The sequence below is a fragment of the Topomyia yanbarensis genome, chromosome 2 (genome assembly GCF_030247195.1).
Source record: "Topomyia yanbarensis strain Yona2022 chromosome 2, ASM3024719v1, whole genome shotgun sequence".
Lineage (NCBI taxonomy): Eukaryota > Metazoa > Arthropoda > Insecta > Diptera > Culicidae > Topomyia > Topomyia yanbarensis.
Genome location: NC_080671.1, coordinates 109,492,161 through 109,509,794, shown reverse-complemented (window position 1 = coordinate 109,509,794; position 17,634 = coordinate 109,492,161). Strand labels below are relative to the sequence as shown.

General features: G+C 36.0%; 1 protein-coding gene across 1 annotated transcript in view; it reads right to left on the bottom strand.

The window, feature by feature from the left end:
• Window positions 1-17,634, bottom strand: part of LOC131679164 (uncharacterized protein DDB_G0283357-like) — a 469,006-nt gene that overhangs the window by 406,756 nt on the left and 44,616 nt on the right. The window lies entirely within an intron of this gene.

The following is a 17,634-nucleotide window of genomic DNA, read 5'->3' as shown; positions in this document are numbered from 1 at the left end:
TCCTGTGATTATATTTTGCCTTGTTGAAATTTTCTAATGTTTAATACTTTTAATTCTCCATTTTCACATTTTTTTATCGTCTTTATTTTTTACCTTTCCATTTGGCTATTTCTTTGTTTTATTTTTTTCTATTTTGTAAAATTTCTTTTCCTATATTGTTATATTGCATCATATTTCGCTAACTTTTTTTTTATTTTTTCTGTATTTTTTTATTTTCTGTTTTCTATTATACTATTTATCTGCTTTTCCTTTTTATATTTATTTTTCATGCTTTCTACTACTTTATCAATTTCTATTTTAGAATTTCAATTTTTTTAAATTTTTCCTTTTTCAATCATAATTTTGTTCCATTCTTGTATTTTTGTTTTATCTGCTACTTTACTAGTTTAAAAAATTTCTATTTTAGCATCTCAACTGTTTCAATTTTTCCTTTCCCATGCATATTTTTTTCCAATTTTTTGCTTCATTTAATTTTTTCATTCATTTTTTTTTATCTTTTGATTCCGATACGTTTCTGTTTCCTTTCTTTTTTTGTCTAATTACATTTTGCAGGCTTCTGATGTTTAGTTTTCTACTATTTTCTACTATTCTATATTTCGATATTTCTGATTGTGTTCTAATGCTATTTTTTCATTGTTCTATTTTTCGATTTTCCTATTTTTTAGCTTCTTATTTTTCTATTTTCTATTTCCCTTTTTTCTTTTCTGATATTTTTCAATTTGTTTCTATTTTGCTACTCTTTTTTTTCTATTTCTCCATTTTTTATTTTGTTATTCTTTTTGGGCAGTGGTTTTCAACCGGAGGTGAATTCACCCCCAGGGGTGAATTAAACTATTCTAAGGGGTGAATCATGCGGGGTAAATTTTAATTTACTATTCTAGCTATCCCGTCGGATATTCATGAAAATAGTATAGCAATTTATCATCAAATTGATAATCATTTTCTGACGGTGTCATGGTGGTATACCATTTTCAGAATGGGGTACATGAGGGAGATCAATGTTCGGGAAGGTGTACATGAAATGAAAAAGGTTGAAAACCACTGTTCTAGGGGTTACATTATCTATATTTTTTTAAATTTTCCATTTTCTATTTTTGCGTTTTGTGTTTAAGTTTCTTTGATGCAATGTTTCGTTTTCCTTAATCAATTTCTGATGGCGCCAATGGTTGAGTGGTAAGCATGACCGCCACTCATTCCAGTTGGCCTGGGTTCAATTCCACCCGAGGCCGTTGAGATTTTTCTGAGATGAAAAAAATCTGTGGCCACGTCTTCCTTCGGAAGGGGAAGTAAAGCCGTTGGTCCCCGGTACATGAGTTGATGGATCGACATCTAGCCCAGATAGTGGAGTCACCTCTCTGGCGTCGGTAAAGAGGAAGTAGAATCCAACTTCTATACTTCCAAACAAATATCCTCCTCCCGTGATACTTGTGGAGTGCGCAGTAGTATGAGCAAGTATCGGACTAACATTCGTTCCCTTTCCTTTCGCAATTTACGTTCAGGCCTAACCGGCGCCGGTATTGATCAAAAAGAATGATGTTCCGCTACTCCCAAGCAAAGTTATCTACTAATTCCCTGTGCAACTTCAGCTATTCCAGATCGATAACGGAGTAGCAGCCAGGAATGGTCGCACAAGCTCAATCTCAATATTCCTTTTTCCTTAATCAATTTCTTGTTTGTTATTTTTTCATATAATTTTAATAACACCTATTTTTCTCTATCAACTGTTTCCTACTTTTTGAATTTTTAAAAATTTAAAACAAAAAGAGAAAAACAAAAAAAATTGAAGAATTTAAAAAAGAAAAAAACTAAATCTTTCATTTTTAAATTCTTCCTCTTCTTGAAATTAAATTTTTCTTCTTTTCTTTGGGTAATCAAGGTTTTAATTTTTCAATTTAGTTCTACAAGGTTTTAATTCTCTATTATTTAATTATTCTGCTTTTTTCGTATATATTCATTTCCCTATTCTTTAATTTTTTAAATCATCCACCTCTCAATTTTTCATATTTGTTATTTCTGTGTTTATATATTTTTCTTTATTGCTCTTTAATGTCACTTCTTTTTTTCTCGTTCTATATATTTCTATTTATGTTAACTATCCATTGTGTGCTATAGTAATTATTTTTGTATTTTTTAAAATTATTTTTTTTTAATTTTACTAGAGTTGGTTTTCTTCTATTTTATTTTTTCAATTGGTTCTGTTTTTTCTACTGTATTTTTGTTTTTTTTCTGGTTTCTCTTCTGTTAGTGTTCTAAATGTATAACAGATCCGAACCTATAAGTGATCGAGTCGTTTATCTGTTCACTAATTTCTGTTTATCTGAAACCTCATAGCATAATTCTTATCTTTTGTCATATTTTTATATAATAACCATTTCTAAGTTTTTTGTGAAAACCCATACTCATCTGTCTCGCCGTCAGCACCGCTCATCCTTCTGTTCCATCAGTGGCACCTAAAGTACCTCTCATAGTGAGGAGACAACAACTAACATCGCTTACCTTTTCACCTCCCTCATCACGATTCACGGCAAGGTGTCTGCCACCCCGTCAGCCGATAGTTGCCGGAATGGAGAGGGGTAAATGAAAAATGGTTCGTTTATGGGTTTGCGGAGCGGTCTCTGCTCGTGTCAAGTCGCGAACAATGATAAAGTTGATGACACTCGTTCATCGAGTTCTTGGCTCAACTGGCTGACTATTCGTCCCGTTCTCGCTTTGGAGTTATACGAATATACGAAGATGATGGGACACAGCCAAGACGTTCGAGACATAATTACACCCACCGGGAGCGATGACGATGGCTCCAGTGACAAGCGAACTGGGCAAATGTGGGCGATAAAAATGATTAATTAGTATGTCGTTAAATAACGTCTGCTCATTGATTCTAATTTATTTATAATCCACTTCACGGTCGTTAAACTTTTCGGGGGTTGCTCGGGCTGGTGCCACAAAGTGTGTGCAGATCGAAATCTAGACAACCGTTGAGATTTAGAGCAGGAATTTGTGACCGAGGAAAATTAGCGCCCGATCGTTAAAGATGAAAGTAAAAGTCCTCCCGTTCATGACAGAAACAACTAGAGGACTTGGTATTATTGTTTTTGTTTCGTAGTGCGAACATGCTTTTTTTCAAGGATCCGAAGGAACTCTGGCTCGTGTGACAGGAATCATTACCGTCGTAACAACAATGATGAAGCCGTAAAATTAGCCGGTAAGCAGTACAGCGCACTTTGCGGCTTTTTGTCCGCAAGCGGCGATGGTAAACTTTACTGCTCGACCAATTCTTTTTAACTGAGAACGGGCGGTTTACAAGTCACTAAAATGGGATTTGAAAAATAGAGTTCAGAGAAAAATTAGACGTTTTGCAGAATATCCTTAACCTTCACTAATACCCGACAAGTTTCAGATTTCATGTTTGGGTGCATTTTCACAAGTCACCGACACTTTGGACGTTTGGATTGATTGTTTACAAGCAGCGTGGGCTTCGAACAGAAGAAGACACCCACGGTTGCACTTCTACACAATTTCCCTAGCAGCAAAATCTACCCGTTTCGCCGCTGTTTGTTAGGAATCCATTTAGTTCGTCTGAACTCAACCGTCGAGTAGTCGCCGTTCAGCCGAACAATTTTAGCAACTCCATTTACGCGAAACACTCATCTAAAAAACTGGCAAACAAACGCATATTTGTACAGACACTAATTAAATTAGCCAACTACACAAATTGCCAAACACGAAACCGCCGCTGCTGGGATGTGCTGTGCTGTGCTGTGTTAGCTTGGACAGGATGGTATGTGGTAAGTACCCCTCCGCGACCACCCACCTGGCAAATGGTCAAGAGCCCGGGTAGTTAATGGTTTTTCGACCAACTTTTCATTTGGGATGTTGCTGTAGGTGTTACGAACAATGGAACACATCAGTGCTGGGCGGGGGTGCGGGGGTTTGGTTAGCCGATCCGTATCAGTGTAAATGAAATCGATATTCGCCGTTGCCAATGACCATGACCGCTAGTTCGGCCAGGTTCAGTGAATGGGTGGTACCCCCGTATGAAAGTCTCGAGGGCTCATTAACTGTATGTGTCATCTTCGGTCGACTTGTTACGCCTCGGTGATTTATTGGCAAACGAATATGGAAGAAAATGGAAGACCTCTTACTGGGCAATAAGCTGCTCATGCCACGCATCGATGAAGTGATGTGCGGCGAGGCTTGCGAGGATCATTGAAAGTTATGATCGCAGACCTTCCACTGAGTGAAAGGTTGCCGCCGGTTGCTGGCTGTGTCAGGGTTAAATTGTCTTGAAAGCCTTTTATGGGCGTTCACTGGAAAATAATAATTTTTAACGGCTATAACGATCTGCAGGGTGAAACAAAATTAAATTTCAATATCATCTTTTGTGCTTGAAGAATAGGCGATCACTGGGAGTAGGGCCATTGTTTAAAAATATTAGTACAGAAATCGATTTGAACAGTTCTTCGTCGTTTCGGCTTCTATTGATGCATTGGACCTAGTCTATTAGGACTGAATTGAAAACATTTGGTATCTAAGTTGCTGGAATGTCGTAATTCATTTATTTGGTTTTTGTCGTAATTACTAATACCTTAATTTAAGACTTTTTGGTAGTATCAAACGGGGAAAGCAGACCAAAATGGTGAGTGAAGCGAAAGCAATTATGTACAAAAAAAAATCCTCCAGAGGCAGAATTCGAACCCGCAACCTTTGAGACTCCGGCCCAATGCACCCTTATGCTATCCCTGGAATATGATGACGTCCCAGAAAGAACAAATGATTATCGCACTGGCGACAGTACCCGCAAAGCTAGATCACACACAACCGCAGCCTTGGTATCTAGCGGGGAAATTAAATAGATCAAATGTGTTGGGTGACAGCTGCGGTTGTTTGTAGTTTCTACTCAGTGTTTGACCAGAACAAGCGAAATCGCACAACAAATCAACGAATAGAGTCTGGGAGTAGCTATCCATTCTCAATGTGCACGTTTCGAGAATTCTATACTTTGACACGTTAATAACAGCGCCGGCCACGTTCTTACAGTCATTGGGGAAGCAAAGGAATGTTAGTGTAACAAAAGTTGTTGTGGAGACCGCGTATACCTCTGCATCTTCACGTTTGCCACTGGAAAGAGTTTTTGTTAGTAGGATGGGGTAAAGAGTTAAACTAATCTGGATTCATCTTGATAAGTGATACGATCTATCAAACTCTCAGAAGTGTTACCATGCGTTTATTGTTCTGGACAGCCGGCTGCCGAGAATTTATGATCGATTTATTGTTTGTTGAATTAATTTGGAAATGTTCGGTTTGTAAAAAAGCTACTTCAAGTCCGAACAACCGACAGACGGGAGTGTTTCTTATGTTTAACTGAATAAAACGGTATGTGACCGAATTTATGATTCCTTGTTTCTTTATCCGGCGAAATACGGCATTACAAAAACATTATCAAGAAAAGCGATTACCTTTCGTGTTTCGAGACATTTGCCGAAGTAATAATTGGCGATTTCGTAATTCAGGTATTATTTATCATGCAGAAACTTGAGGATCACAGTAACGAATGAAATGACAATTATCTATTGGTTTCTTTCGCCGCGAACGATTGAGTAACGTGCCGATTCTTATGTTAACAATAAACGCGCGGTATAAAATAAGCACTCGCAAAAAAATTTAAACGACTAACTTTGTATGGCAAATATACAGCCAATGACATGCGTACGGGTTTATTACGCTAATTACTCGAATAAGATTGGTGGCAATAAGAACGAAAAGAAATTGACTTGGCACCGTTTACATCAATAGTCAAGACATAATATTTTTATACTCATGAAGAAATATGGTTAACATGAATCAATAATATATTTCATATGACAATATGTCAATTGAACATTGACTGCCACAAATTGGTAGCTGGTTTTCAATTTCTCACGAATTGTCAGTTCTTCGTACATGGCTCAACAGTCATCATTTCACTCAAACAAGACCATGCGTATTGCCCACGTAGATTAAATGCACAAAAGATTAGTTTCCTAGTTGGCCAAAGAAACACTTATCAAACAAAGAAATTAATTTGCTCAGTCCTAACAAATGTCAACTTGATCAGCATCAACCGGCGGATACGTGTTCGCTTACAATCTGTTTTCTTCTAATTTTTGTTTCTATTTTGCAATTGTTCTGTTATTACAGATTTAAAAAAAATTCACTGTTGAGGGATTCCGGCCGACCGCAAAATATAACCATCGTCAATACGAAAGAAACTTTGCGGTTGTATTCGGTTTATGGTTCTCCATGATTTTCTCTGCCAATTGCAATATTTTGATACAGGAGCAATTTTTCAAAAGGGCGTAGATGTTTCTACGTGCAAATATCTTTTGTTCGATTACTGTATTTATACAGCAAAACAATCTGAGAATGAGTTACAGGGAATGAATAATTCTGTACGATAGAAATATACACTGAAAAAAAAGTTTCTTTTAAGTTTTTAAAACGATACACATTAGATTGTTAACATTTTCGATGAGGTAACGCGAATAACTTTTAAAAAGAGCATGATCGCACGAATTTATTGTTTTTGTTGGAACAAAATTCCAAATATCTCGAGATCTGTCGAATTTTGAAAGATTTCTGATAAATGTATTTTGATTCAAAATGATACATAGAATTATATTCTCTAATAAAATTACACTTTCTAATGTCAATTTTTATGATTTTTATTTTATTGTTGTTCCTCCTGTACTCTATTCATCATTTTTCTTCTACTCTGTATTGAAACAATCCTACACGACTATGATCTGTTCATAAATTTTTTATTTCGTGGTTTTCGCAATTGTTTGGTATTTTCATTCCTATTCTATTTTCTATTTTTCTTCTGAAACCAACAAAAAATTGTTTTGCAGTTTAGTATTTTGTCCCTTTTTTCCTGTTTCTTTGTTTCCTATTTTACTCTATTTAATTTTCCAGGTTCCATTTTTTTAATCAATGCTATTTTATTTTTATTTTTATCCATTTTCTTCTTCTTTCCATATTCATATTCGTCCATTAATCTATCCTTTTATTTCTATTTTTCTGCATTGCTCTTCCTCAATCATTCAGTTTTCCTATATTTTGGTCTACCACATTTTTTCCTATTTTGGTCTATAGCATTCTCGTTTTTTTAATTTTATTAGGTTTCTGTTATGAAATTTCACTATTTTTTCGATTTTCTAATTTTTCGTATTTTAGTAAGTCAGTACTTTGTATTTATTCTTATTTTTATACACTTTTTCCACTAATTTTAATTGTTTCCATTATTTTAATATTTTCCTATGTTCCTCGAGGAATTTTTTATATTTTTCTTTTATATTTTATACTTATCTTTATCGTTTTCTTATTTTCCTTTTTTATGCTTTTAGTCATTTTCATTTTTCATTTGGTTTTGATATAATTGAATTTTTCTATTTCATAATTTTTGTTCAATTCCTCTATTATATATTTGCCTGAAATACTGGTAAAATTTTTAATATTCTTTAGTTATAGTGTTATGTGTGATGTTCCACTAAGTTTTTCAAGAAGTTTTGATTGAAAAATAATGTTTTTATGTATGTTTAGTTTTCTGTTTCTTTCTATTTTCCGATTTTTTTTGTTTTTCTAGGTTTCATTATTTTTATTTTTTTTTCAATTTTGTGTTTTGTATTTTTAAATTTTCCTATTTTCTTTTACTATTACTATTTTTCTTCGGTTTGGCTCATATGAACAATTTCTCAAAAAAAATTTTTTCGTATTTATCCTGTTTTCTAAATTATTATTCTAGTTACCTGTTTTCTATTTACCGGGAAGACTCAATGTTTTATGTTGCTAAACTTTTTCGAAGGTACTATAACTAATTTCCTACTTTTAATTAACTTTAAAAGAACACTTGAGAATAAGACATTTTATATCAAATCAAATTACGCCATTCCACAGTGGTCCAGAAAATCAGAAATTTTTTAGGTTTTACTAAAACTAAAGAACTTAGCCATATTATGTCTTTGGAAAAGTTTTTGTAGTTTGTTTTGCCAAGTACAACAAATTTACTTTTACTCGGCAGCTGAGTTGGTACGTGTTTAGGTCAATAAACAGAAACCCAGAGTTTGGGTTGTTGTGGAAAAATCGTTGCCAGCCACAGTACCGTTACGTATCCAAAGAGGGGGGGGGGGCTAAATATTGTGTGCCTTGTCTAAACAAAAAAAAACTGTTAGCCTAATTCTTGCCGTGGTGTTCCGTCGAGATGAGTGAGTCGCTGAAGCAAGAAGCGGTGCTCCGGCCACATACAGGTGGTTGTTGACGGCCGGACGTGCATTGGACCGAGCATTCACCATGTGAAATATTGGCTAAAGCTAAAAATGGAGGTTAGGCTTACGGAAGTCGCCTTTATCGAGTTCTACCATGTCAGGCATTCAATTCTGGTAACGTTTATTAAATATTCATTTCGCGTAGCAACTTTAAACTCGTGATTGTGTGTGACAACGCTATAATCAAGATACCGTAAACCGGGGTGACTTTGATCACTCGAAACTTTTTTCGTAGATCGCTTATTAAACCAGGATAGTCTACCGAATCATTTTAATTTGAAATGATTTCAACTCTAAACTTATAAAATACTGATTTGTTATACTTTTTGAGTATATTGTTCGGTTTTTGGGTACAAAAACTACAAAAAATCAAAATTTGACTTTACCTTATTTTTACAAAGCTTCGTATAGTGTCTATTTTTTATAAAACAAATAAAGCACAGATTTGAGCAAGAGTAATAAATTACTCGTGAGTTTTTATTTTTCTTTAGATTGAGATGCGTCAAATTTAGTTTTGAGAGTTTGTTTATTTCAAATACTTTTTTTGTGAAACTAGTTGGCAATTATTTCAAATTATTTTAAGCTAAAATTCGCAACCTTTTTAAAGGTTTTCAGAATTTTTTATTTATTTTATTGAACACAAATTATGCCATTATAAATTTTGGTTACTCGAATTGTGCAGTACATTGTAATACTTTGTATAATACCAATTAGCATCTATTTAACAATGAGTATCTTTCCAGAATTAGTTTAAACAAACATTTGAATGAAAAACATTGACATCAATAACTTAATGTGGGTGAACATGCAGGTTATCAAAGTCACCCCGGAATGCGAAAACGGACTTCAACTTGAAATCATTTTTGGAAAAATAGCTGTAAGCGGACAATTTTAGGTAAAACCATCCAAACTTGTTCTCCATACATCAGTACATGGTTTAAAAATATTAAATTTGAAAAAAATGTGTTGCGTCTAAAAATATGCAATGATTACTTCGAAAAGTGATCAATGTCACCCCGGTTTACGGTACTCAAATATATGGGGACGATGAGAAAATCAATGATCAATTACAAGACCTGACATCACTCAAATGCACGGTGGCTACTAAATAATTCGCGTCACATTTGGAAGAAATGGAATCCATCACGAAGGACACATATAGGGATTTCTACTGGTGTTTTTGTGATGAGATTTTGGATAAACCGGCCCATTTACTCGTACAGGACGGTCTCCAATACCATTATGCGAACCAAAAAAAAGTTCCATATTTGTGGCATCTGTTCAGGTAATATTGCCAACGGGAAAAGCTGCGCCAAGTACCTCAAAGTCAACAGCCAGCAGCATCATCGAGGAAGCTCACATTCGTAACCCATAAGGGTAAGAAACAAGAAAGAAATCAGATGTCAGAGGGCCCATTTAGCTAAAGCATCGAACCGAATCCAATAAACATATTAGAAGAATTAGAAGAAGTTTTAGAAGACTGAACGAAAAAATTGATAAGTTATCGCTAATAAAACTCGCCAGATATTATACTAGATGGAAATGAGACGGCTAAAATGAAAAAAAACGACAAGGCCTAAAATTATGCACAAGTAAACAGGTAAAAAAGTAAACTAGGCAGAACGTGGCAAAATAGCGGTTTCACTGAGATGCGAGCTCATTTACCCTTGAATGAAATACATTCGTATATTACTAATTTTAGCAACAGGACTAACATAACTTAATGTTGCAACCAGCTGCAACATTTTAGTCGCTTTCTATGGCTTTCAATTAAGGTTCATATAAGTTTGAAACGGACGTGATAGCGAACAGACATCGAAAGGCAATCACGGAAAGCGACTAAAATGTTGTGACTAGTTGAGTCTATAAGTCAATACAGTGGGATTATCGTTTCGATTTCATGCATTCCATAAGTGAAAGTACCTCGTTCTTTTTAGGTTTAATGGGGAATACAATGAGTGAGATGATCAGGAATCACGAGGAAACTAGAGGAAATAAAAATCAATCAATTTGAATGAACTCAACATCACCTTTTCTAACTTTTCTGCAGGAGTGTTTCGGAATTGCGTTCTGATGCTGTCGTTGCGGATAGAAATAAAAGGCACTCTTTCAATATTGAAGGTGATTGATGATCAGGAGCCAATAATTATTAATAAAAAAAACTAGCTAATTACTGAGGAGATTCGTATCAATATATTTGTTTAACAAATTGATTAATTGAGTTAGGGAGTTTAACTGAAATAATCATACCAAATCCAACTACCACAAAGAGCTAGAAAGTTGGCGAATTTAGGCTCTATAGAAGAATATGAATATTTAAATAGACAGATTAAGTTTTTCTCACTTGTCTGACGATATTGCCTAACATATTGTGTTAAAGTACACAGAAGTCTTGAATATCAAAAACCAACGCAAAGTCTTGATACTACGATTCGTAGCAGAACTTGACCTTCTGTTTCGACAGGTTTCGCCATCGATTATCAGTGTACAGGATAATTGCAGAGCTAGAGCTATGATCCTAGTGATCGCTAAGAATCCTTTGTGGCAGGAGATCGAACATACGACGAGTGGTTTATGACACCATCGCCTTACCCTCTAACCCACCAGGCCAAGGCCAGTCTTGAATTTTGTTTAATTTAAACTTTGAATATCATAATATTGAGCAAATTAACGTGACGACACAGAACTGACAATAGTTGCAAGACGCCAGATTAACAAAATAGAAATTGAACTTATTCTCCGCATCTGCAAATCGCCTGCCGGATCAGAAGATTTTAAACAAATTTCGACATTCTCTTTCTTCGAACATTCTTTGGATATTTTTCTACTCATTTCGATTTAGCGTCTTCTACATCATGTAAACGAAAAGTCTATGATACCGTGCATTTTCTAGCACCATTGGGGATTGTCATATTCGGTTAGCCCCAAATCACTTTTACTTAAATATTCATTTTTGTAATTAGAGTAAATTGTTACTTGTAAATAAATAATAAAATCAAATTTAAAATCAACAATTCGTAGATGTACTATTACCTTCCTTGTAGACAACATAATGTTATGATTTTTAGTTTCTATTTCCTTAGACTTGAAGTGTTTTCACCAAGATCTTTCCAAAATTTCGTTCCGTGTCTAGTGAGTATCTCAAGTCATCAGAATTGATACATTTATGCAATATTTTTCAAACCCCTCCCGGAACAAAATCCTATCCACGAGCCTGAGTACTGTCCGAAGAATCTGTCGTCGCGCAGGTTGCCATCAAGCAACGGGGCAAAACGATGAAGCAAAATTTAGTAACGCCCGGACGTTCTACAAATCGGGTTCTGATGTCAAGATGGATTTTAGGTTAACTCTCGGACAATATTTTCTTCTGGCCACAGTACGGAGGGGTTCAGGATCAGTTTTAAATTCAATGTTAGCATAATCTTTTAATATTACACTATCGAGACAAAACTTTCATCACTGCAACGCGTGTATTTTACAAACAAATCGCTGTCAAACATTTCAAATCTGACCACTAGAGGCGCTGCTACGGAATTAAGGCAATTTTAATCCTTAGATCTGTCTACCTTTCCATCCCGACCCGAAAAGAAGCTAAGTAACGACCCGCTATATGCAGCAGCACACTAATCAATTCGACCTACTGCTGTGTCCTTTATACACTGCACAAACAGTACAGTAGGACAACACCACTGTCGTTTGCTTTAATCAAACTCATAGTCGGCGAATAGTGCATGTGGAAAACAGTTATTGAAGATGAACTACCTATATCGATTTGCTGAAAGTAGTCTACAAAATCGACGCAGTAGAATTTTGTTGTAAATTGAACATGGTGAATATGGAGCTCAATCGCACGGAAAAGATGCACATACAGTTGAATCACGTGCGTAATGTGGTACGAAAAGCGTTTGGAAGTATAGCCGAAGCAGAACGTTTCATTGTGAAGAACAACATACAACACGATATTGAATATAGCAGCTTTAGAACCAAGTTCCCCGTATTTATGAAAATTGAGGTAACATTACACGATCTGGCACTGCGTACTAAGTCGGAAATCGTTAAAACAGTGATGTCGAAGTACGCATAAGTGGAACCCGCTAGAAATGGAGAAACTTTCCCGAGGTTTTCAACGCCATTCCTATAGTGAGAATGCGGGTGACCAAACATATGTCTTCCCATTTCACTACGGCATCTGTAAACTATAAACAAAAAACTCGAGTCACGTTCCTTGTATCAATTCTGTAGCTAGGCGGCCCACTATGGTAACCCAGATTTTGAGCAAGTTAAATAGATAGCCATCGACGCCTGCCGCTAAGCCACAGATAGCCTTCCAAGCAATAGATGCTGCGTATAGTATCTCGAAAGCAACAACCAGCACACCCAGAAAAACAATAATCACGGCTGCGCCCAGGACTTCAAAATAAATAGTTATTAATATCTCTAACGAGGAAACTAGCACACGGTGGATGCACGCTACACGTAAGAACCAAAAACATGCAGAAATATCCTACCGTAAGGACCAAGATAATAATGTGTGCGAAAACGGCAGAAAAGAGAAACGGGAGGGAAATCTTGTTTCAGGATAAATTTCAATGTTAGCTTAATTTTTTTCCCTTTTTTATTTCGACTATATGTTGTCACGTTTGCATTTTTACATTTTAACGACATTTAATTAGCTAGAGATTACTGAGCTCGAGTATGAGCAGGGATGTGAAGTATACAGATCGGAAAACTAAAAGTGACAGGGTCATTAATGGGTGTTCAATAAAAAATGAGAATGCTTTCAATACCTTTCTGTAATTAAAGTAAAGAGCGTAAATGTTTTTCTCTCCAAGAGAATTGCTCCGTGGACTCTTTACAAATGGGTGACATGTTTCTTTTCGCTCGGGTGTTCTGAATTCAATCGAGCATGTTGTATGGTTTTACGAAACGCATGGTCACCATGGAAAAAAGTTTATGGTAGACCAATTTCGAGACGAAACGTGCCCGTGAGTACAGTTTACCGGATCCTGATGGCATCCCTGAGCGTGGAGCGGAAGGTTGGTAGCGGCCGTCCGGCGAAGATAATGACGCAAAAGAAGAAGAAGGAATCGTTGAAAAAGCTGTTCGACAACAAGGACAAAATGGTTTTGTGTGACTCCGGCCGAAAATATCACTGCTCCTATGCCTTGATTCACCGAACCCTCAAGATGGAGAACATCATCTGTCGGAAGAAGACTCGGTCTCCCGAGTACACGGACGAGCAGATAGCGATCGTGAAATCGCAGTGCGGTGAATGACGAAGAACTACCGCGGGACGTCGTTCGTGCTGGACGACGAAAGTTATTTTCCGCTCTCGAAGATCCACATTCCAAAAAATGACAGCTACTATTCCAGCGAAGTAAAATATAAGTTTAAGCAAAAATTTGAAAAAAAAATTATGCTGTACATCGCAATATCGGACAGAGGGATTTCAAAGCCGTGGTCCAAGCCAAGCGGTCTGGTCATCAATCAAGAAGTGTACCAGGAGGAGTGTCTTGAGAAAATTCATCTGCCGTTCTTAAAGGAACTGTGGATGAGAAGTGCGTCTTCTGGCTGGACAAGGTGTCTTCCCATTACGCCAAGAAGACCCTGGAGTATCTTGAGCAGAAAAAGATACCGTACGTGCTGATAGAAAGGAACCCGACCAACTTGCCCCGGTGCCGTCACATTGAGCATTTATTCGGATCCCTCAGTACCCTAGTGTACAAAAATAATTGGTGCGCCAAGAATACGAAGCAATTGACCATCAGGATCCGGCATTATATCCGGAAGATGGACGTCAGTAGAGTCCAGTGCTCTTGTGAAAGCATCGCGACCAAGTTGCATCGTACGGCTGAGCATCATTTTTTTTTCTCCTGTAATCATTTTTTTGAAGAATAAATATTATGTTTTTAATAAAAATACTGAATTCGCCGAAAAAAGTTTTTTGTTTTCAACTACATGACTGAAAAAAATTCTCATTTTTTATTGAACACTTGTTAGAACAGGCTTACCTGAAACCTTACGGGCTTAACTTTTGTCTTCTGCTGATGTGAGTCGAGCTTAGGCAGCATATCTGCGAATCACTCATGTTTTTACCGTGAGAACCGATCGTGTTGTATGTAGTCGGTTCTCACGGTAAAGAGGGACAAGTCTGTCTTTACAAGGAGGCATACCGGTGGACTTGAGTGATTCGTAGTTATGCTGCCTAAGCTCGACCCCCATCAGCAGATTACAAAAGTTAAGCCCGTAAGGTATTAAGCCTTTTCTAATGACCACTGCCACTTAAAGTTTTCCGATCTGTATACCGCACATCCTTGCTCTCAGTTGAGTACTATGGCTCTAAATTTTTATAACTTTCCCTACCCGGTAATCTCTAGCTAATTGAATGTCATTAAATGTAAAAAAAGAAAATGCGACCAAAATAGTCAAAATAAAAAAAAAAAGGAAAATAGATATTAGCAAAGTGAGCATATTCTATGAACTGCTTTGTTGTTAATCCACTACTTAAACAGTACAGTGCCGTTTCCTTAGTGGTGATAATGTTACAGCAACAGACGATGAAAATGTCCCTACCACGGGAAAAGGTCATTATGGTTTGCTTCAATCAAACTCGTATTAGGCGAATAGTCTGTGAGGTAAAACAGTTACTAACGCTGAACAGGGAAATCAACTGCACATAAGTGGTGCAGAAACAGGAAGGAACCAATATTTATGTTCAACCTGCGTTTTAAAACCAGTCACACCTCAAAAGTTTTGGCATTTCAAAAAAAAGTCCGTATGAAAAATTTGATCTCAAACGGGCATAATTAAAGGATTGCGTCAAACAATCCTACTTTAAAAATTTTAACCCGTAAAAAACACCATTAAAACTTCTCAAGTGCAGTTTATATTTTTTAATGTGTGCCAAACCTTCTCATTTTTTTTTAAATTTTGGTTTGAAAACTTTCCCAAAGAAGAAACTATTTTCAAAGATTTTTTTTTGCTTTTCCTCAGAGAGGCGACCGTTCTAAAAAAAATTGCGGCATGACACAAGATCTCTAAATTACAAGAAATGATGACATTAAACCCCCCAGGCTATCAATCAATAGATGCTGCGCTTAGTATCTCGAAACCAACAACCAGTACACCCAGCAGAACAATAATACTGTGTCCAGTATCTCAAAATAAACAGCTAATATCACTAACGGAAAAACTAACACACCATAAACACCAAGACAACAGTACTTTTTTATTATTACGGCGCAATTACAACACTTTCCTAGTGTGGATTCAATGATGGTTGATTTTACCACCACATCATGGAAAGAGTTGAGGGACTGATAATTTAACATAAGAGGAAATAAGCCATGAGAGTATGATAGTTAGATACGTCTATTTTGAAAAGTGCAAGAAACAAATGTGAACAGTTGAAAAACTATTGTTTTATATCCTACATATTGAAAATAAAAAAAGACGCCATGCCATGTGTCAAAAAAGTAATAATACAAAATAATAATCCTTAGATTTTAAACCATATTGAGCTCCCATTTGAAGATTGTGTAGACAGTGAAAATAAGCCATAGTTCTGATGTTTCAAATAATTTTTATCTGTATGACAAAACACTACTCCGTAGACAAAATCTTGATTCAGGATAAATTTACATGTTTGCTTAAAATGTTCTTAAATTAGTACAAGAGTAGTTTTTATAAACTTGCGAGACAATTTTGGTTGAGAATTTCTCAAGGTGGGAAAAGTTTTTGACGTTAATTACAATTTACATTGCAAAGAGGAATTTCCAGTTATTAATTGCAGAAAACATGAATCGCAATCACCTCTCAAGTAGCAAATGTAAGTTTTATTGTACGCTACAAGTGCAATCTGGGTTTTATGAGTGGCTATAAAACTATCATAAAACCTTATTTGTTACAAGGGCTATGAGCAGTCTTCCCAAATGAACAGCGTACACAATGTTTGTTCTGGTTCTGTGTGCATATTAACCCAACATTTTGTGTACAAACTCGAACACGATATTTCATATCTAAACACGTGCACATGTTCGCCTGCACGACCGAACCCCGTGTACGTACACATAGGTTCGTGACACCAGTTTTCTCTTTGTCGCTCTCATCATAATGACTCTTTTTGTCATATACGAATCGTTCTCGTGTAAGCACCAGGTGTATGTATACGGATGTTTGAACTACAGTTTGCACATCATTCGCTTGGGTTCGATTTTCGAGGCGAATCTGTACATCGAGACGAAGCATGTTTGAGGTTGAACGCGTGCGTGAAATTTTGTACACAGGTACAAATTTGTCGATGTTCATGGGAAGTCTTCCTATGAGTGCAAAATTCTATATTTGGTTGAACTTTCCGATATCAGATTATCTTACTTTCAAGTATAGGATGATTCTGAAACTGTATCTGAATTGGTAGGTAGAGATAGTTTATGCCACAGTTACAGTTGATTTTAAATATCGCAAGATGTCCCTCTGTTCATAAAATGGAATATTGTTTTAGTGAAAACAAACTGTGTATTAGTTTCACACCCCGACCAGAAACACATAACAGAAATATTTCAAAACTATATCTCGCATTATTACTTGTTATAAATTTCTGTTATTTTAACTACTAACGAGACCTAATTTATAACACAATATATTACAAAAATTGTGTTCTGTTATAATCTTGTTATTTCATTCTGATCGTGATAAGTCACCTATTTCCAGTTTCAACAAGTAAGAAATGTGATACTGATTTCACTGCAAATGTTTCTTAGCAGACAAATATTGAATTATCAAAAAAAATTAAAATCTATAACTAGCAAAAAGGCGTTCTAATCAAGATCTTCACGATTTCATACACTGGTGTCGATACAAAGGGTTAGTCGTTGGTCTCATGCGCCAGTTCTTGTATTGATCATAGCAGTCGACATGGACACGCACTAAACGTCAAGCATCAGCAGATAAAGCTGTCGAAATAGTAGATAAAAATTCCACAAACGATTTCTACGATATCACTACCATAGATTCAATTATAATTAAAAAAGTAAAGAAGTATGTTACAAATGCGACTTGGAATTTTTTTTCCGGGCATCGACAATAAAGTTTGTCTGCAGAAAAAACCAGTTATCCTATACTTCTTATGCGCCGACCACGCTTTGTCCTTACAGTCAAATAGCTACACGTTAATTAGGAAGACCACATGTACACCACACACGTAAAATATTTTTATTTCAGTATTACAGTTTTTCATTTGAGAATATATTTAATGAATTTAACCATCAAAAAGCAAAAATTGTGACTTCAAGAAGCATCGCTCCAGAGACCAAATGAAATCAAAAGCCTCCTTTTT